At 37.6% G+C, this 21,088-nt stretch overlaps 1 pseudogene across 1 annotated transcript in view; it reads left to right on the forward strand.

The window, feature by feature from the left end:
- LOC309974357 (UDP-GalNAc:beta-1,3-N-acetylgalactosaminyltransferase 1-like) overlaps positions 1–21,088 on the forward strand; it is a 100,293-nt pseudogene that overhangs the window by 20,009 nt on the left and 59,196 nt on the right. The window contains exon 2 of the transcript in view: positions 6,149–7,272. The product of the transcript in view is annotated as a UDP-GalNAc:beta-1,3-N-acetylgalactosaminyltransferase 1-like (transcript). The remainder of the gene's footprint in view (positions 1–6,148; positions 7,273–21,088) is intronic.

The raw sequence follows: 21,088 nt of genomic DNA on the forward strand, positions 1-21,088 counted from the left end.
TTAGGATCTACTGTCTTAACAGCTTTCAAGTATACCATACAACATTGTTAACTATAGCTATCATTTTGTACATTACATTGCTAGACTTTATTTATCTTATAACTAGAAGTTTGTACTGTTTGACCACCTTCATCCAATTCCTCCTCTCCTCACTCCCATCCTCTTCTTTTCTAAGTATGCATTCAATGCTATAAATTTCCCTTTTAGCACTGCTTTTACTGCATCCCACTAATTTTGGTAAGTTATGTTTTCATTTTAACTTAGTTCAAAATATTTTTAAATTTTTCTTGAGATTTCTTCTTTGACCCATGTTATTTAGAAGTGTGGTTTTTAATCTCCACATATTTGGGGATTTTCTAGTTACCCTTCTGTTATTGATTTCTAGCTTAATTCCATTGTTGTCTGAGAGCAGACATTGTATGATTTTTATTCTTTTAAATTTGTTAATGTGTGTTTTATGACTCAGCATGTGGTCTTTCTTGGTGATTGCTTCATGTGAGCTTGAGAAGAATGTGTATTCTGCTGTTGTTGGATGAAGCAGTCAATAGAGGTTAATTATATCCGGTTGATTGATGGTGCTGTTGAGTTCAACTAAGTCTTTATTGATTTTTTTTGGCTGCTGAATCTTTCCATCTGTGATAGAAGGGTGTTGAAGTCTCCAACTATGTTGGTGGATTCAGTTATTCTCCTTGCAATTCTATCAATTTTTGCCTCACATATTTAGATGCTCTGCTATTAGGTGCATACACATTGTTATGTCTTCTTGGAGAATTGACCCTTTATCGTTATGTAATGCCCTTCTTTATCCCTCATAGCTTTCCTTGCTTTGAAATTTGCTCTGTCAGAAATTGATAAACTACTCCTGCTTCCTTTGATTAGTGTTAGCATGGTAGATATTTCTCCATCCATTTAATTTTAAGCTATATGTATGCAATATATACAACGTGGGTTTCTTGTAGATGACATATATTTGGGTCCTGTTTTTTGATCCACTTTGACAATCTCTGTCTTTTATTTTATTTATTATTTATTTTTTGGTTGTGCCATGTGGCTTGCGGGATCTTAGTTCCCTGACCAGGGATCAAACGTGGGCCCCCTCAGTGAAAGCCCCGAGTCCTAACCACTGGACTGCCAGAGAATTCCTGACAATCTCTGTCTTTTAATTGGTGCTTTTATACCATCTGTGTTCAAAGTGATTATTGATATACTTGCACTAATAACTACCATATTTGTTACTTTTTTCTAGTTGTTGCTCTTGTTCTTTGTTCCTCTTTTTGTCTTTCATTATTTTTCTGCCTTTGGTTTTAATCAAACATTTTATATGACCCCATTTTCTCTCCTTTTTTAACATACCTGTTATGCTTCATTTTTTTCCCCCTATTTTAGTTCTTGCCCTAGAGTTTGCAATATATAGTTAGAAATAATCCAAGTTCACTTTTAAATAAACTATGCCACTTCACTGGTAGTGAGTACCTTATAATAAGAAAATTACCCTAATTCCTTCTTCCTCATCCCTTGTATCATTGTTGTCATTCATTTCACTTACACATAAGCATTTACAAATATATATATAATTGAATACATTGTTGCTATTATTATTTTGAAAAAATGTTATCTATTAAGAACCAAGAATAAGAAAAATAAAAGTTCTTATTTTACTTTCACTTATTCCTTTTTCAATGCTCTTCCTTTCTTTATGTAGATCTGAATTTCTTACCTATATTATTTTCCTTTCTTCTAAAGAACTTCTTTTAACATTTCTTGCAAGGCAGGTCTACTGGCAATAGAGTCCCTCATTTTTTGTTTGTCTGAGGAAGTCTTTCACTTTTGAAGGATAATTTTGTAGGGTACAGAATTCCAGGTTGGTGTTTTTTTCTCTCAACCCTTTAAATATTTCACTGTACTCTATTCTTGCTTGCATGTTTTCTGAGGAGAAGTTGAACATAATTCTTTTCTTACATTTTTTCTCCTCTGGCTGCTTTTAAAATTTTTCTTTATCTTTGATTTCCTGTAATTTGAAAATGACATGCCTAGGTGCAGGTATATTTTCTTTTCATTTATCCTGCTTGGTGTTCCCTGAGCTTCCTGGATCTGTGGTTTGGTGTCTGACCAGTTTGAAAATTTGGGAAAATTCACTCATTATTGTTCCAGATATTTCTTCTGTTTCCTTATGTAGTTGTCCCACAGTCCTTGGATAGTCTGTTCTGTTTTATTTTAAAGTTTTTACTATCTTTTATTTACAATTTTGGAGGTTTTTGTTGAGATACCCTTAGAGATTCTTTCCTCAGCTGTGTCCAGTTTACTAATAAGCCCATCTAATGTATTCCTCATTTTGTTTCTTTTTAGTTCTTTGTTAGGATTTCCATCTCTCTGTTTCCCTTGTTTATCTGTTCTTGTATGCTGTCTACATTAGAGCCCTTAGCATATTAACTATAGTTATTTTAAATTCCTTTTCTGTTAATTCTAACATCCTTGTCATGTCTGGTTCTGCCACTTGCACTTTCTCTTCAAATTTTGTTTTTTGCTTTTTAGTATGCCTTGTAATTTTTTCTTGATAGCCAGACATGATGTACTGGGTAAAAGCACTGCTGTAAAGAGTTCTCTAGTAATGTGGTGATAATGTGGGTTTGCAGGGGAATAATTCTATAGTCCTATGATTAAGTCTCAGTCTTACCTGAGCCTATGCCTCTAGACTGTGAACCTCACAAGTATTTCTCAGTTTTTTCTCTCCGCTTAAGTCAGACAGGATGGCTAGAATGAGCTGGAGTTCAGTGTTTCCCTTCTCCCATGTGTAAGTGTAGAACTGACTGGAGTTGATTAGTTTCCTCCCCTAGGTCCATTATGGTCCGGTAATACCTCAGCAGAATAAGTGCTGGTTAAGTACTTTCTCCTAAGGACAGGCCTTGTTAAGCACAGTTCATTGCAGCACCATTTACAATCGCCAAGACATGGAAACAACTTAAGTGTCCATTGACAGATGAATGGATAAAGAAGATGTGGCAGATATATACAAAGAAATACTACTCAGCCATAAAAAAGAATGAAATAATGCCATTTACAGCAATATGGATGGACCTAGAGATTATCATACTAAATGAAGTAAGTCAGAAAGAGAAAGACAAATACTATATGATATCAATTATATATGGAATCTAAAATACGACACAAATGAACTTATTTACAAAACAGAAACAGGGCTTCCCTGGTGGCGCAGTAGCTGAGAGTCTGCCTGCTGATGCAGGGGACACGGGTTCGTGCCCCAGTCCAGGAAGATCCCACATGCCGCGGAGCGGCTGGGCCCGTGAGCCATGGCCATTGAGCCTGCGCGTCTGGAGCCTGTGCTCCACAACGGGAGAGGCCACAACAGTGAGAGGCCCGTGTACCGCAAAAAAAAAAAACAGAAACAGACTCACAGACATAGAGAACAGACTCGTGGTTGCCAAGGCAGAGAGGGGTGGGGAGGGATGGATTGCGAGTTGGGAATTAGTAGATGCAAGTTATTATACATAGAATGGATAAACAACAAGTTCCTACTGTATAGCACAGGGAACAATATTTAATATCCTGTGATAAACCATAATGGAAAAGAATGTGAAAAAGAATGTATACATATATATACACACATATATATATATAATGTGTATATGTATATACATGCATAATGTATCTATATATACAACTGAATCACTCTGCTGTATGGCAGAAATTAACAAAACATTGTAAATCAACTATAGATAAATCAACTATACAATATTTTTTTTTTTTTTGCGGTACGCGGGCCTCTCACTGTCGTGGCCTCTCCCACTGCAGAGCACAGGCTCAGCAGCCATGGCTCACGGGCCTAGCCACTCTGCGGCATGTGGGATCTTCCTGGACCGGGGCACGAACCTGTGTCCCCTGCATCGGCAGGCAGACTCTCAACCACTGCGCCACCAGGGAAGCCCTACAATAAATTTAAAAAAAATAAATAAAATAAAGTTTGTTTTATCCATTAAAAAAAAACAACCCAGAGTACTGTGGTTCATTTCCAGTTTCTTTCTTTTCTCCTCCCCCTGCTGGAAGCAAGAGGGGATTTTTCTCCAGTATTTACAGTGAGAATCTGGTTGAGCTCCTGCGGGTAAAACTTACAAAACGCGTGGGGATCTCAATGTGATAGGGTCTGCCCAAAGTTTTTAACTCTCGGACTTGTCCACACTGAGCTTCCAGCAACTTTTTAATTATAGTTGAGGTTTTCCCACCCTGGCACTGGTCCCTGTGGCAGTTTATGCTCTTGACTATATGTGACTCCCTATACTCAGCCATCTGTCTCTCCAGTGTTGGGGATTTGTCCTGTGCCCTCAGTCTCTCTTATGAATCCATGAGGAATTGTTGATTTTTCAGTCTGTTCAGCTTTTTGCTTGTTGCTATGATGGAGTGACTTCCAGGCTCCTTGCATATGGAACTGGAAACCAGAAGTCGAATTATTTTTAAAATTCTATCTTCTCTTTCACTTTCATTAGCTAGATTTCTTTGTTGTAATGGTTATTTGCAATAATCTTCAGGATTTGAGTTTATTTTGGCTTTCTCTTTATTAAGTACTACTATAAATTCTTCTTTTCTTTTCCTTTTTTAACTCATAGCTTTTCTGTTCCATAGATTTAATAATTTGTAGACTTTGCGCTCTTTGGCGTTCACGTGTCCCTTCTTCCTTCATGTGATTCCTGTGTCATCGGGTTGTAACCCCATTAGTCTGTGATAGTGTCCTTGAGTTCTGGAACAAGATGTCTCAGGCAAGTCTAATGTTATGCTTCAGACTTGTAATCAGCCACTTATCCAAAGAACCCTGGTATTTACGGAGCACAGTCTACATATAGGAGCACTCATTGCTCCTGGGGGTGTCATTGCCTTCAGGCATTTTAAGTGGACAGAACTAGGGAATACATACTTTTTAAAGAAAAAGTTCATGATTTAATAGTATTTCCAATTCAGATTTAACATTACAAGTTTTTGCTGTGTCATTTTATTTTGATCCCTTATTTTCGTACACAGAAATTCTTAATTCCTAACGCAGCAACATAATTACGTATTTGCTGTATTCTACCATATAAAAATGGGCCACATTATTAATAATATAATTCAAGCAAGCATTCTTACTGTTTGATGCTTGTCACCTTGAATTTTATATGTCACATAATAATATTGTTATCCTTGCTTTATTTATAGACTACATATTTATTTTTAAACTCTTGATGCCATGGTTTAGGTGTGTCTTGTTCAAATAGCTTATTGTTATAATTTGTGACTGTCTGTGCATGTATACGTGCATATGTGTTTGTATTCACAGAGGCATCACTGCATCTTCCCCCTCATTCTAACACTCTTAGTCTTTTAAATAAAGCCTCAGATATGTTATAAATCTATACTTTATCAATTAAATGCAAAATAACTATATTAAAACATATTAAATATATTTATTATATCAAATTATATATTATAGTAAATATATAATATATATAATTTTGGTTATTAGGTATTTAGGGTGGACGGAGAGGTGAACAAATGTTCTTACAAAATAATAAATATGTTTATTCAATAAAATTTAGAAAATGCAGAAGAAGAGAAAAAAGAATCACCAACTCTCTTACTCCCAACAAACAGACAACCACTGTTAACCATTCATTCATAACTGCATATTAGGCGGTTACTATGTGCCTTTTGATATGTTTCTTTCCAGTCAAGATTATACAATTAAATAATAATTAATAATAATGGATTCCATTTTTTAGTGCTTATATTTTACCAGGAAATATTTACAGATTATCTCAGTTAATCCTCATAACACACCTGGGGAATAGGTGATACGTTAATACCACTTTAGAGGTGGAGAAAGCGAGTTTCAGAAACGTTAAGTGACTTGTCCAAGATGTCAGTATTAACATGGCCTTGGAAAATGGGGAGGGGGAGGATCGGCCCTCTGCCCGCGTTGGAGCAGGGTGCGCGCGGCGCGCTGGAGAATTCACGGCAAATCGTTTAATTAAAGCATATGGAATACGGGAAACAAAAGACTTCAACTAGTGCTTTAGTCTCATCTGAAATTCTACAGGCATGTATCTTGTAAGCAGTATATGGCAGAGTTTTAGGCCAATCTGAGAGTCTTGTTTTTCAGTAGAAATTTCAAGCATTAGTTTTGACTACCACTTGCTATGGAATGTTCAGTTGATGAAACTGAAGGTCTTTCACTCAGAAGAAGTAAATCAAGAACCCGAGGCTCGCGTGCTCCTGAGCGTCTGTGAATGGCCCCGGCGCTCCGAACCACCCTTCCGGGTGGATGTCACTGAGATCCCTGGAGCCTCCTGCTGCCGTCGCTCCTGAGTTTCCTGGTGATGTGGTACCTCAGTCTTCCCCACTACAATGTGCTAGAACGCGTGAACTGTATGCACTTCTATGACTATGAGCCCATTTACAGACAAGTCTTCCACTTCACACTTCGAGAGCATTGGAGCTGCTCTCATCAAAATGCATGTCTTGTCATCCCGGTGACCTCACATCCCTCAGATGTGAAAGCCAGACGTGCCATTAGAGTTACTCGGGGTGAAAAGAAGTCTTGGTGGAGATATGAGGTTCTTACGTTTTTCTTATTAGGCCAGTAGGCTGAAAGGGAAGACAAAGTATTAGCATTATCCTTAGAGGATGAACACCTCCTTTATGGCAACATAATACAAGATTTTTTAGACACATACAATAATGTGACCTTGAAAACAATTATGGCATTTAGGTGGGTAACTGAGTTTTGCCCCAACGCATGGTACATCACGAAGACAGACACTGGTGTTTTCATCAATACTGGCAACTTAGTGAAGTATCTTTTAAATTTAAACCACTCAGAGGAGTTTTTCACAAATTATCCTCTAATTGATGATTATTCCTATAGAGGATTTTACCCAAACCCCCATATTTCATACCAGGGGCATCCCTTCAAGGTGTTTCCTCCCTACTGCGGTGGGTTGGGTTATATAATACCCAGAAATTTGGTGCCAAGAATCTATGAAATGATGAGTCACGTAAAACCCATCAAGTTTGAAGATGTTTATGTTGGGATCTGTTTGAGTTTATTAAAAGTGGACATTCATATTCCAGAAGACACCAACCTTTTCTTTTTATATAGGATCCATCTGAATGTCTGTCAACTCAGATGCATGATTGCAGCCCATGGCTTTTCTTCCAAGGAAATTATCACATTTTGGCAAGCTATGCTAAGGAACACCACCTGCCATTTTTTCCCCTTATATCAGTGTTTATTTATTTTGTTGTTTATTTTTTTAGCATCTTTATTGGAGTACAATTGCTTTACAATGTTGTGTTAGTTTCTGCTGTATAACAAAGTGAATCAGCTATATGTATACATATATCCCCATACGCCCTCCCTCTTGCGTCTCCCTCCCACCCTCCCTATCCTACCCCTCTAGGTGGACACAAAGCACCGAGCTGATCTCCCTGTGCTATGAGGCTGCTTCCCACTAGCTATCTGTTTTACATATGGTAGTGTATATATGTCCATGCCACTCTCTCACTTCGTCCCAGCTTAAAAATATGGAACGCTTCATGAATTTGCGTGTCATCCCTGCACAGGGGCCATGCTAATCTTCTCTGTATCGTTCCAATTTAGTATATGTGCCGAAGCAAGCACCCACGTGCCATTATTAATTTGACATTCTACCCAAAGCCTAGAGAAGGGAGGGATACTTTGTGGAGACCGTTAAAATTAGACTGTGAAATCTCCAATGGAAAACTCATGGGAAGGTCATTGTGTGGCTTACACGGAACCAAAACTCATGAAGAGCCCATAGGCTGGATACTGGAGGGTTGCACTTGACCTGTGGTTTATTTTGACAACAATCAAGTCAGGCCTTTTAAAGATGATATTTAGAGGAATTAAACATCTGACAAAGGAATAGGAGGTTTTTGTTAATAAAACAAACAATTTGAACATGTCATTCTGTAGATTAGAATTTCTTAAATGGGTTTCATTGAATTATAAGCTCATTTGTCCATAACAACAAAGCAGTGTGAAGTATTATTCATTGAACAGTCTAGTCAGTTCGGGGTTTTGTGTATATCTTACATGGATTACAGTTTTTAAAATACATAGTTCTGTGTAAAAAAACTGAAGTTATACTGAATAAAATTTCATCTGGTTTTGGTCATTTGGAAGATACGTCAGGATGTTGCAGTATTTCAGAGTTATCAATTATTGTTTAATGTTACTTAGAGTTTTGCACTTTTATGGGTGTTTGAAGTTATGGTTGTTTCAATACTGTATAAACAGAATAGTGAAAATCACTCTTTATATTTAAACTTCTTTTCCAGTTACTTCACTAATGAGTTTATTATGAATAGCTCCATTAACGTGTAGTCATTGGTCATTATTGCATATCAGTAATCTCTTGAACTTTGATAAATATTTTGTCATGGTAACACAGAGATTAAAGCAAGAAGATCTGAATTACTGTCTTGTTTTTAAAAATATCATCCCCGGTGTTTTTAGATGTCACTTCATCTGTCTCATTTTTCCACCTGGAAATTAGGAGTAGTATAGAATGCCAGGCAGCATGTTTCCTTTTGGAAAGGACTCTGAAGCCAAAAAGAAAAGAGAGAATGTGGTGGCCAGAATATTATGAAAGGAGTGTCATATTTCAGTGCTTGAGTTGGAAAGCAAAGACTAAAGATTCGAGCTGCATTGTTAACTGCTCCGCGTTTTTTCTCATTAACAATCAGTTTGAGAATAAAAAGAAAACAAAAAAACACAGCTGCTATTGTTATTAGTTTCACATCAAGAGGAAAGCCCTACTATGTGGTCTAAAATCAAGTCTGATTTCCATGTCATGGTGAAGCACATTTTTTCATAGGAGAGATGATGTAGGTCACCTTTGACCTGCTACTTGGTCAAAGAGGGGCACTCCTTGCCCCCATATTCTCGGGATTGTGCGATTTCCCATTATGCCTGATATGGGACAAGTGATTCCTTTTATCTGGATTACATGATGGTGAAAGATCAAATCTGTTGGCAGAAAATATGAACGTGAAAGTGTATAGTCAGCTCTTGCAATGCTCATATATTTATAATTCTCCTATAAGAAAAGCTTAATTTCAGTTAGAACCATTATAATGTTTGATTCTTTATAACAAGGCTATTTCCATTTCCCTCATCTCAGACCTGATCCAGTTACAATAAAATCAATTAAATGAAAAAAAGAAAATGGGGAGAAATTATACTGGCTGAACTTCCAGTGGAATGAATTATTTTGGGCTAATTTTCTGCCATGGTTGTGAGAAATCAATAGATTTTGCAGAATTTTGAAAAGCAGCCTTTACTGATGAAGAACATGTTTGGCTGCCTGCAACAGAAGGAAAGTCAATTATAGCGGCTTCATACAACATACGTTAAGGTTTTCATCGAACAACTAAGCCTAGACCCAGGGTGGTACAGCACATTCTGTCATTGTTCCAGGCTCTTTCCTCCTTTGTACTTTCCTTGACACACGGTTTTACCCTCATGTGTGTCACCACATGGTCACAGAATGGCTACTTCAGCTCAACCTTCATGTCTGTGTGTCAGGAAGTCACTGAAGTGGGAAGGAAATCCACAGAAGCTTTCTGCTTATATCTCGATGGTCAGAAATATGTCCCAAGGTCACCCTTATCTGCGACCAAGGTTGGGATATGGAGGGTTTATTTTTCTGGGCACATTTCCACCTTAAACAAAATCTGGATTCTCTCTAGCAAAATCCACTACCTCATGTATATTTAACAAGTAGTTACATGAAAATAAATTTCATAATAAACTCAATGTAATCTCTTGAGGCAGAGCAAGATATCTGCTTTTGGGGAAAAAGGAGTATGGGAAAATATAGTGCAGTGCTTTAGCACGTGAAACAAAACCCCTTGCTGTTGAAAGTTGGAGAGAAACAAAGTTCATCCATTAACAAGGAATTTCCCAGTTGTGTGGTTTGCCTAGAGGATCAGATACTTTGCGAGCTCAGCATTGATCATCCCGCACTTTACAGCTCTCTGCAGTGTCATTATTATGGTTCATTATACTGTTGGCAACTATCTTGGCCAACCTTGAAGATGAGTTCAAAAAGGCCTTGTCCTGCAAACACTCCTCCAGCTCTGCCTACGCTGACTAAGTCAGCTAGGTTTATCTCCCATCAGCAAGTCATTAGGTGAGAAAAGCACTAAAGGAACTCAGGAGCTAAGGATCTTTGCTGCATCTGCTGTCAGTGCATCGGAAGCCTCTGATCTGGGTACTTCTATCCTATCGCCAGTGAGCGTTGCTGGATTCCACCAGCTGTTAATCCCTGCTAAAGTGCTGGTGGATAAGTTAAAGCAGTGTGTCTCAGATTCTTTTCCACCAGCATAACCTTAAGATATGGAACTAAACCTGGGAAGGTGTTGTGTGTGTGTATGAGGTGAGGTAGGGCGACAGCAATGTGTGTGTGTGTGTGTGTGTAAAACATGCCACCTGGCATGATTCACTTTTATTCTGGGAAACATCCCACAATTTACCTAGTGGGGAGAGGATGCTTCCACTCTCAATTTATAGACTTCTGTTGAAGTTCCAGGGTGGGTGTGACATTTGGCTAATTCTATAGCTGGCCACGATGATTCATTCAGTGACCCAACCGGAGTCAGTGAGATTCAAGGTTTCTTTTCTCCTGAGATTTCTAGGAAAGAGACTCTTGCTTTTTTCCCCCTGAGATTAAAGACAGAGAAGATATAAAATATGAAGCTTTGGCACTCATCTTTTGGTTATAAGAATACAGTCAGTACGGAGGAGGGAAGATTCTGAGAGAGGATGAAGAAAAACAAAGTCTAGGAGACATCTTTTGAGTCTCTGGACAAGCTGTATCTAAAGCCAGTCCCGTTCCTGGACTTTTCATTTATCTAAGCAAATATTTTGTGTGTGTGTGTTTAAGCCACCTGGGTACTTTGTGCCATTTGAAACAAACAAATGAAAATCACTAGCACGAACTCCATATCCTTGAAATTATTTGAAGTTTTGGGTTTCAGCCTAACAATTTACACACACTTAGCATTCCCCTCAACAATATAAATATATATATATATATATTTAAATAGAAAATGTGTTTAAATTTTCATTTAAATCACTTCACTTTCTGCATCAAAATTTTCAAGTGAAATTTATTTTCCAGGAGGAGATGTCATATTTATTATATAGTTTCTCATTCCCTTGACACAATTCTGCATGTGCCAGGTGGTAGATCTACTGCAATTTTAGAAACATAAGCTTGAAGAGCTGTGCATACAAGTATAATAGGGAACTTCTGAATACAAAAAGTTTTCAGGACTCAAAAACATGGAATTATAATGGTAGGATAATAGGCTTTGGCACAAGAAGACCCATTTGGGACTTTACAAATAGGCAGTACTCACTCCATCCACAAATAAAGCTTTTTTTGTAGAGGAATACATAAATATAAAAACTCCATAAGCTAGTAACCAGTGGGGTTCACAATCTGAATTTTAACAACTTTATTGAAATAGATCTGTGTAAACAGAGGTATCCCATGTTATAAAGTGTGACACCTGACGTGGATGGAAACCAAGCATAATGCTAATGCTTCTGGGGAGTGTGTTTCCTTTAAAAAAAAATCCTCAGGATATTATTTCCCTGTAGTACAATGTGTTTTAGGTTATGGACTACCAAGACCAGTTTTTTCACAAAGTTAGATTAAACCCCTGCAGTACAATGTGTTTTAGGTTATGGACTACTGAGACCAGTTTTTTCACAAAGTTAGTTTACACCCCTATTTTTCAAAGGGTTCAGATTTGAGGTGGGTGTGAAAAACAGTATAGATGCTCGATTCATGCTCTGTGAAAGTCCTTCTTTCCTATCCAGAGCCCAGTGTGCGTAAACTGAGGAAAATTGCAGATGACCAAGACATCAAGCCTTTCATCAAATTTCTTTCAAGTGAACTTCTGAAGCAGAAGTTCATTTACCAAGAGTAGAATACATTTGATTCAAAGGGGTTATTTCAACATCTGTATGATTCCAGAAATCCTGAAGAAATGAGGGAAATTCAGCCAAGTATCCTGATGTCTTTGTTCACTTATTAGCTAATACTTCAGTAATGGAAGGCATAAGGATTTTTGTCTTTACGTCTTTATTCATTGAACCTTAAGGCAGCACTGAACTCTAGATACTGTGGGATCTCTTCTGTGGTCACTGGTCTAAAGAACCTCAATGAAGGGCTTCAACATTTCCGCCTCTTTCTCTATATTTTATTTTCATGAGCTTTCTTCACATAGGAGGCTCTAGAATACTATGCAGTGGTCATAAAGTAGAGCAAATAATTTAATATCCCACCTCCAAATCTTCTGCAATAGCAAAATCTTAGCAAGAAAGGAGAGTATCACTCTTCATCTGCAGCTCTTATTCATCTGACCTGAAGGGTACTGGCTCCAACATTTGCTGTTTCGTTTTGAACCGCAGTATTATATTTGAACATACAATGATTTTTTTCCTTGACTGAGCCCTACTTTGGTGATTTTCTTTTCCAGTCACACTAAGGAACTTAATATCACTTTGCTACTACAAGGATAAATGGGCAAGAGAAGTGTCTTTCTGACATCAGGAAATATTTGCAGGGATCGTTTGTGTCCCAGGACCCTTTTGGATTTAACTTATCCCCTGCAAAAGAGAAAGTGTTGTTAGCTGTCATTGCTAAGAATAAGACGTCTATGTAGCTAAGAAAATAGCTACAAAAACTTAATATTTTCAGCAATATACGTACTGAAGACATTGAGAGCTATCTAGAATGGTTTATTAATGTTTGAATCACAAGAGGATTTGTTTTTCACTGCATGCAATGAGGGCAAACAAACAAAATTATTCAAGAACTCTGTTTTCCCATCCCTTATTTTCTCAAGTTGTCCTAATATGATGATGTAACTTTGATCCTTGGTAGATGGTAACTATTTGGGTACTCCTCAATCTTTGTATCCACTTAAATGCTCCACAAAACCTATTGAATGTGCTTTCGAGAATCTTATCTTAAAATAATGCCAACATACTAGTTCTTTAAGGATATACAAATGAAAAGGAGTGCTTATGTATTCATGAAAGTGCTGGAATAACAAATAGCAGTTATGTGCTCTAGTAATAAAAGGACATCAGTTTTAAGAAAATGGCAGTGCTTAATTGAAGTCTACAAAATACGATTTGATCCTATCTCCCCCCTTAAATCTTCCAATGAGAAGTAATGAGTGGGTCCAGAAACCCAGCAGAGAAAATTTATATTTATTAGATGTCTACCATGTTTTAGGTACTTTACACCTATCAGTTCATTTATATTTATATTTTTTATTATAGAAGCAAATGAGGAAACGTGCATTAATCCAAATAATTCTAGTGATTCAAGAACCACAAAACAAAACAGGGAAAGGAGGTAACTTAATTTATGGCAAAGCCTTGATACCTATTTTGAAAAAAAGCGATACGTCTGAACAATGACAAACATGATGCTGTGACTATACAAGCCCTGGTTCCATGGCAACACTGTCCCAGCCAATCGTGAAGAAGGCAGCCTGGTAATGGAAGAAGAAAATAAGATCTAAACTTTCAGACACTCGTTAACCTGTTCCTGTTCCTGGAAATATGTTATATTCCAATTGCTATCTTTACTTCTTATCCATATATCCTCTTCTTCTGTTTTTGATAAAACACACATTTTAATTTATCATTTGATTATAGGTCAAACAGTTCAAAAGTGCTTCTGAAGAAGTCCTCCCACCCACCAACTCTGTTCTTACTCCCCAGAGGTGATAATTTTTTATGTCTGTTGTTAGCTTCATCGGTTGTATGCCCATAATTTTAAATAGTATTGTTATACTTTTACTTGTTGATTTTTAAATAGCATACTGTCCTGTGATGCCACATGATGCAAGATAAAGATTTAACTCACATAAACTATCGGAATGGTGAGTGCATCTGGCAGGTAATTTGCATTTCTCATACTGATATTAAGGTTACACTTAACCTCATTAATGGACTGGAAGGCATCCCCCCTTTTTTATCTTCTGGGAGAGGAAGCATAACATAAGAGATATTCACCTTTAAACTTTGGTGGAATTAACCTGTGAAAACATCTATTTCAACTTCTTTAATAGCTATAGGACTTTTCAACCTTTCTCATTCTTCCTAAATCAGTTATACATTATATCTCACTAGGATTTTGTTCATTTCACAAAAAGCTTCAAAGTTACTGGCAAAAAAACTCAGAATTTTCTCTTATGTATTAGTATCTTTGTAATTCCTGTTGTATCTATACCCTTTTATCCCTAATTTGGTTTATTAGTATTTTTTCTTTTTTTTCCCTTAGACAGCATAGTAAAGATTTTTTACTTTATTAGCCTTTAAAAAAATTGTTTTGGTTGACCTTCTGTATTGAATCTTTTTATTTTTATATTCACTGATTAATACTTTTATTACTTGTTTATTAAACATTGGTTGTCAGTGTTAACAATTAGCCTATTGATTCTTTTTTTTATAATTTACTTATTTTGTTTATTTTTATTTTTGGCTGCATTGGGTCTTCATTGCTGCATGCAGGCTTTCTCTAGTTGTGGCGAGTGGGGGCTATTCTTTGTTGCGGTGCGTGGGCTTCTTATTGCGGTGGCTTCTCTTGCTGTGGAGCATGGTCTTTAGGTGCGCGGGCTTCAGTAGTTGCGGCACACAGGCTCAGTAGTTGTGGCTCGCGGGCTCTAGAGCGCAGGCTCAGTAGTTGTGGCACACGGGCTTAGTTGCTCTGCAGCATGTGCAATCTTCCTGGACCAGGGCTTGAACCTGTGTCTCCTGCCTTGGCAGGCGGATTCTTAACCACTGTGCCACCAGGGAAACCCAATATTTTTAACTTTATCTTTTTTTCTTTTTAATTTGTCTTTCATTATACTTAAAAATTTTTTAATTGGAAACATTAGTTTTTAGCTTTTTTCTAATGTAAAAATTTTAAAACTAAATTTTCCTGTAGATACTGTTTTTACTATATGGCAGAACTTTTGATAAACTTATTATATCCAAAGTTATCTTTCAGTTATAAAATTATAGTTTAATTATTATAATTTCATTTATATTTCCATTTTTATTTCTTCTTTGACCATGGGTTATTTAATAGTGTTTTATAAAACTTTCCAAATGTATGGTGCTTTAAAATTCCTTTTTATTGATTTTTTAGAATTGTGATCAGAATATGTGATTGGATTATTAACCTTTGAAATTTTTGAATATTGCTTTATAATCTTAGTGATAATCAAGTTTTGTAAATGTGTCAGGTTTTCTTGAGAAAATATGAATTCTCTACTTGTTGAGTATAGTTAGATCAAGCTGGTTAATGGTGTTGACACTCCCCATTACTCCAGAAAAACCATGGTGATTTGACACCCTATAGGTGAAGGAAAAACAGAGGTTGAAGGAGGAGGAAGGCGGTTCACAGGGAAAGGCCAGAGTCAAGTGTTTATTTTAAAGAATAAAACAGAGTTTCTAGTATTTTATTTTAGAAGTAAAATAGGCTTTGGAGTGAGTTCTCTGCTTTCAGATAAGGCCAAAATATTTATAGTACAAATGTAAGTTATAATATAAGACATAGACTATGATCCAGCTTCCTATTATACCCCATATTCCACAGCATTTAGGAATTTCTATAGATTATTTTATCTAATCCTCTTAAATAAATGAGGTGGAAATTATTACCGCTTTTACAAATGCTACTTACTTAGTAAGAACTTAGCAATTTGTACAACATAATCTGGTTGGTCAGTGACAAAGGACTAGAATGACCTCTGGTCCAACCCCAGAGCCTTTCTCTAAACCATTAACCTCTTCTGTCAAGTACTTGTTAGACTTTGTGGATGACACAAGAAAGGTGAGATTTGTTCCTGCTCTCAAGGAAGGACGCTGTCATCTGATTAGGGACACATGTCTCATGTCCTAAAAATAATTAGAAAATGGAACTAGTTAGTGAACCAATAAAGTTCTAACACAAAATTCATGTGCCAAAGTAAGTATCTAGTACAATGCCTGTGGTATTACGAGACTCACAGTGAGGAGAGGCCATCATTACCTGCAGTTTTTAGGAAAAGTTTCAAGGAAGAGGTGGGATTGAAATGGATTCAGGTAGGACTCAGATAAATAGAGGAAATATGTTCAACTGGACTGTCCCACTGAAGGAAGCATTGCTTGATATATTCTGCATAATTTGAGCTGACAGATTGAAAGCATGGCAGGATTTGCCTAAGTAGAGTAAAGGGGAGAGGGCTGTCTTGACCAAAGGTGCAATGAATAGGGATAGCTATGATGTCTGGGGGCGGTGGAGTAGGGAGGAAGAGTGGAGGGGGCACGAGGAACTGCAGGAGGCAGGGGTGAATGGGTTACAGTGTGTCAAGGTTTGGACTTGGCCTGGGGGAAAACGCAGAACCACTGTGATTTTCTTTTCTTCATAGGGTGTGATACAGGAAATAATCTCCCTCATGTCGAAATTCTGGTGGACTGGAAACAGTATCACAGGAAAGAACGTCTCCTATTATCTCACCCTCTCTAATACATTTCATCATTTCCTAACCCCCAAAGACTGGAAGATTTTGTTTCGGTTCGACTTAAATCTCTTTTTTCTATATTTTAACTTTATTAGAGTATAGTTGATTTACAATGTTGTGTTCGTTTCAGTCACAGCAAAGTGATTCAGTTACACATACGCATATATTCATTCTTTTTTAGATTCTTTTCTCATATAGGTTATCACGGGATATTGAGTAGAGTTCCCTGTGCTATACATAGGTCCTTGTTGGTTATCTATCTTATATATAGTAATGTGTGTTAAATCTTTTTTATTGGAATTTTAGTCCATTTCCTCTCTTGTCTTCCCTCCCTGAAGGTGGAAAATCAATTGCGATGTTTTTCAACATAGTTTGATTTTTAATACGTTCTTAATTTCTGAATGGCATTTTTGGAAACCGTAGTTTTATTTATCACGTTAACAGAAATCTGACCACCCTTGTTGCCTGACCTTGTTTTCCCTTTTTGAGGAGGTTGAGTAACACACATAACACTATCAATTTAATGAAAAAAAATCTGTCAAAATGATTTGGCTTCCTGAGGATTGATTCAGTTGACTGAATTTTCTACATTTCAGAAAAACCAGTTATTTTTATGACATGCAAATGCAGCCTAAATTTTGGTCTCAGAATTGCTGAGTTCAGGAAAGACTGCTGAAAGCTGGGAAGCCTAGTCAAGCATTTGCCTTCAGCTGTTGAACTTACGAGGATCTGTTCTAGATAAAACTAAGTGACATTGTGCTGAGAGTAATCCTGACACACATTAAGATGAAAAAGTAAGAGTCTATCTGCTGACTCCTAGTGTTAACCAGAGTTAATTAGGGGCTTGTGAGAGGCCGGCATGAAACAAGCTATTCCAAAGTGAACTGAGATATGCTGCACTTCCGCAGCACCTGCCTTCTTAACAGCAAGGTGAACCTCAAGAACACAGTTCGTATAAAGATTGGTTTGCATTCCGTAAAAATATTCACATGTTAGGAATTAAGTGCATGAGTGTGTCAGTTATTTCCCACCCAACGAAGGTCTTGGAGAATTTCTGTTTCCGGAAAAGAAAATTAATAACAATGTCCATTGGAGACCTGATACAGCACTTTTGTACATGCTGCTTTCCAATTTGAGAATTTACATTTTTGTTGCAGTTTTCTTCCAAATGACAATGAGGCAAGCTGTCCAGGTTCTGCCACTGATGTCATCTGAGGGGCTGGGCTGAAAGAAAACAAACTTGGAAAGCCTTCCCACAGAGCTGTAATAGCAGGGGTGGTCATTAATATTTTTTTTGTCTTTAAATGTCGATATTGAACTTTCCTTGACACTGAACCTTGTATTGCTGGGTATTTTAAGTTGTTTATCCAGAATCTGACACACTTTAACCTACATAGTTCTGGTGATAATTGCTGAATTTCCAAATTAATAGGAAAACTGGCACAATACTAGATATCAGAGTTTGCTATTTGTGAAATGCCAATTTTCTGTAATTAGGGAAAATTGCTAATTATCACTGGATCTATTCATTAATATTTGAAGGAAGAAAGATAAAAATTAATAGAAATGCTTTTTTTAGTGGCTAAAAATTTTAAAGGCTACTTGCTGGGCAGTTGTGAGGAAAATTGAGGCAGCTTTACCTAAATTTTGTGATGGAATGTTTAAAATGAGAGACTTATACCTCACTTAACTAGTACTTCCAGTGTTCAAGTGCAAATTGGAAAAGTCCCTACTTAATCGCGTAATACCGGTACCTTTTCACGTAAGGTCAAAGTGGCCCTGGTTTGTTAAATAAAGAGGGCAGAGTCTTCTACATTTATTTAGTGTTATGAAAAGAGGCATTTATTTGCAAGCTTTGCCTAGAGCAATGCTAATTCTCACTGTTATATTACATAATTTTAGGAATATGATAAGCTATGAACGATAGCGTTGAAAATGAGCCGTCATTTTCAAAGTTTATAGAACGTTTACCACAGATAGCCTTTTAAGTCTTATTTCTAGGTATGTTCTTTGACCCCAAATAAAAATAAGTACAAATGTAAGTGATGTTTGAAAGATCTTAAATCATTTTTTTTTTCTTTTCAAGAAGAGTTTAAAATATGTGCTCATTAACATCAGGAAATATCAGAAAATGATAAACTTTTTTTTAAGCCAATGAGTGTTAAAAAAAAGTCATTATGAGATAGTGAATTATTCTTTTATTCAACAAATATTTTCTGAGCCTCTACTCTGAAAATGGAACTTGGGCAGAGGGAGACTAGTGGGTTTTTGGACTAGATGGACAGAAAGGAAGAAAAAAAAGTTGGTAAAGAAAGCTGGTGATCAGGGTCAGGCTGAAGCTGAGATGCGCTTGTCTGTAGGGGACAGACCAAGAAGACACAGTGATTACAGCAGTGCCTGTGAATTTAGGGTCAGGGAGAAGGTGAGCACAGAGTCAGGGAACCAGTAAGGATGATAAGCTGAAAAATTGGAAAAAATGTTCTGGATGGATGGACACAGGGACATAATTCAGTCCAATTCAGAGCAGTATTGATTGAGTTCCTACTAGGTGTTGAATGTAGTCCATTTTGAAAACTTAGGTAAGAAAAATTGGTGAATACACAGGATATTTTACCTGTGATGTCAAATATTCTCTCTCCTTCACATTAGATGGTGGTACTGAAGATGAAAATTTATTGCTAGTGGACGTCAGACAATATTTTTCACCTTAGGTCCCCCAAGCTTGAATAGCATCTTGTATTGGGAAGGGATCTCAGATGTAACCTAATCTCACCTGCTACCCCATGCTGAAGGCCCTGAGGACAGTTACTCTAGGAAAGGTAGCCCTTTCGTAAGGATCCTGCTGGATTACTGAAGGAAAGGGAGCTTGCCGTTGGTCTATGTTATTCCAGCCTGGAAGCAGCGATCGGAGGAATAGCCTCAGAACCTTCCTTAACTGACAGGTTTTCCCACACTGTTATCCTAGCTTTGCGCTACTGGGATCAAGTTCCAGTCTGACAATGTCTTTCCCGATACCTGGCACTCCAAAAGTAGTGCAGTTTCCAGTGTGCCCTGATCAAGAAGAGTCCAGGGAAAGCTGCTTAGGTTATTTCACTTCAGTTCATACTTATCAATATTTATGAGACTGTTTGGCTCAGAAAAACCCTGCTGGCCACTTGATCAGTCCACCAGAGTTCCTAGCTGTAAGCAACAGAAACTTACAGTGGCTGATGTATGGTGGAAAGAAATTTACTAAAAAGATAATTGGGGAGCTTACAAAATCTCTACCAGGGCCAGAGAACTAGGCTCAGAGCTTAAGCAGCCAGGAATGGAGCCCAAGGTGACATTTCAATTGGCTTCCGGTGGAGAGGCCACTGCCCCTGGGGACTGTACCCCAGAGCTTTACTTCCTGCCCCACAGTACTTGGAGCCTGGAGCTGCCCCTGGAATGACAGCAGCCACTGCCTGGATAGCAGAGCCGCTATCCAACCCGTCCTATTCAGGCTCTTGGTAATGCCTAGGACTCATGTCAGGACAATGGCTGCGAAAATGGCACAACTGCACCAAATGAGGGGAGACTTCTCGAGACATAGGCAGAGAGTTCAGAAGCTGGGCAGCCCCAAGACTGGCAAAATTACCATTGGTGCCCTCTTACCTCCTTACTTTATACCCTCTCATCTTAGACTTATGTAAAGACCAAAATTCTCTGTACCATGTTTACTTTTTTAAGATGGCCTCTGGTAGGTAGGGGATTAAATGCTTCCATTTCTGAATAATACTTTTTCTTGCTATTTTAACTACAGACTGCACGCAGGAGTAAGAATATCAAGGACGTTATTTTTAAAAGTAAATAAGTGATAATGACACAGTATCTAAGATTTACTGTGTTTAGCCTCTGTGGGTAACCAGGGATCATCTTTTTTCAAGTGCTCAGAAATCATGGGCATTAACAGAAGAGAAAGTGGAATTGTAATGCTTTGTACAGCATTCCATTGGGGAACTTTATTTATTTAGGAGATAAGAGTTTAGAACCTCTTTCCCTTCATACCTGACCACGCATTATAAGATCCACAGGACAAAACATAATCCTATGAAATATGGAACATGCTTAGTCATGCAGCTCCTTTACAAGACCATCACAGATTTGTGACGACAGACTTAGATAACAATAATGCAGAATTCATCAAGTGCTCACGGCACTGTAGGACATCATCGCGGGTGCTTTATGTCAATTAACTTACGTAATTCACAACCGCCCTAAGAAGAAAGGTTGTTCTTATCCTATTCTCCTCTGTATGAGGACATTGAAGCAGAGAGAGCAAGTTACCCACCCAGGCTTCTACGTCTCGTTAGTGGCCAGCGCCAGATTGGAAAGCAGGCAGTCTGACCCCAAAGCCCAGAGCCTGACCCACTCAGTCCAGCTGCCTGTTAGAAAAGCACACACAGTGATGCTATCAGGTTTCTCTTTGGCGGGTCAGAAGCAGCATTCCTGCAGTAAAGGTACTTTTGCTCTGGTGGTT

Source organism: Leucopleurus acutus (genome assembly GCF_964270905.1).
Source record: "Leucopleurus acutus genome assembly, chromosome: 17".
NCBI classification, from domain to species: Eukaryota; Metazoa; Chordata; class Mammalia; order Artiodactyla; family Delphinidae; genus Leucopleurus; species Leucopleurus acutus.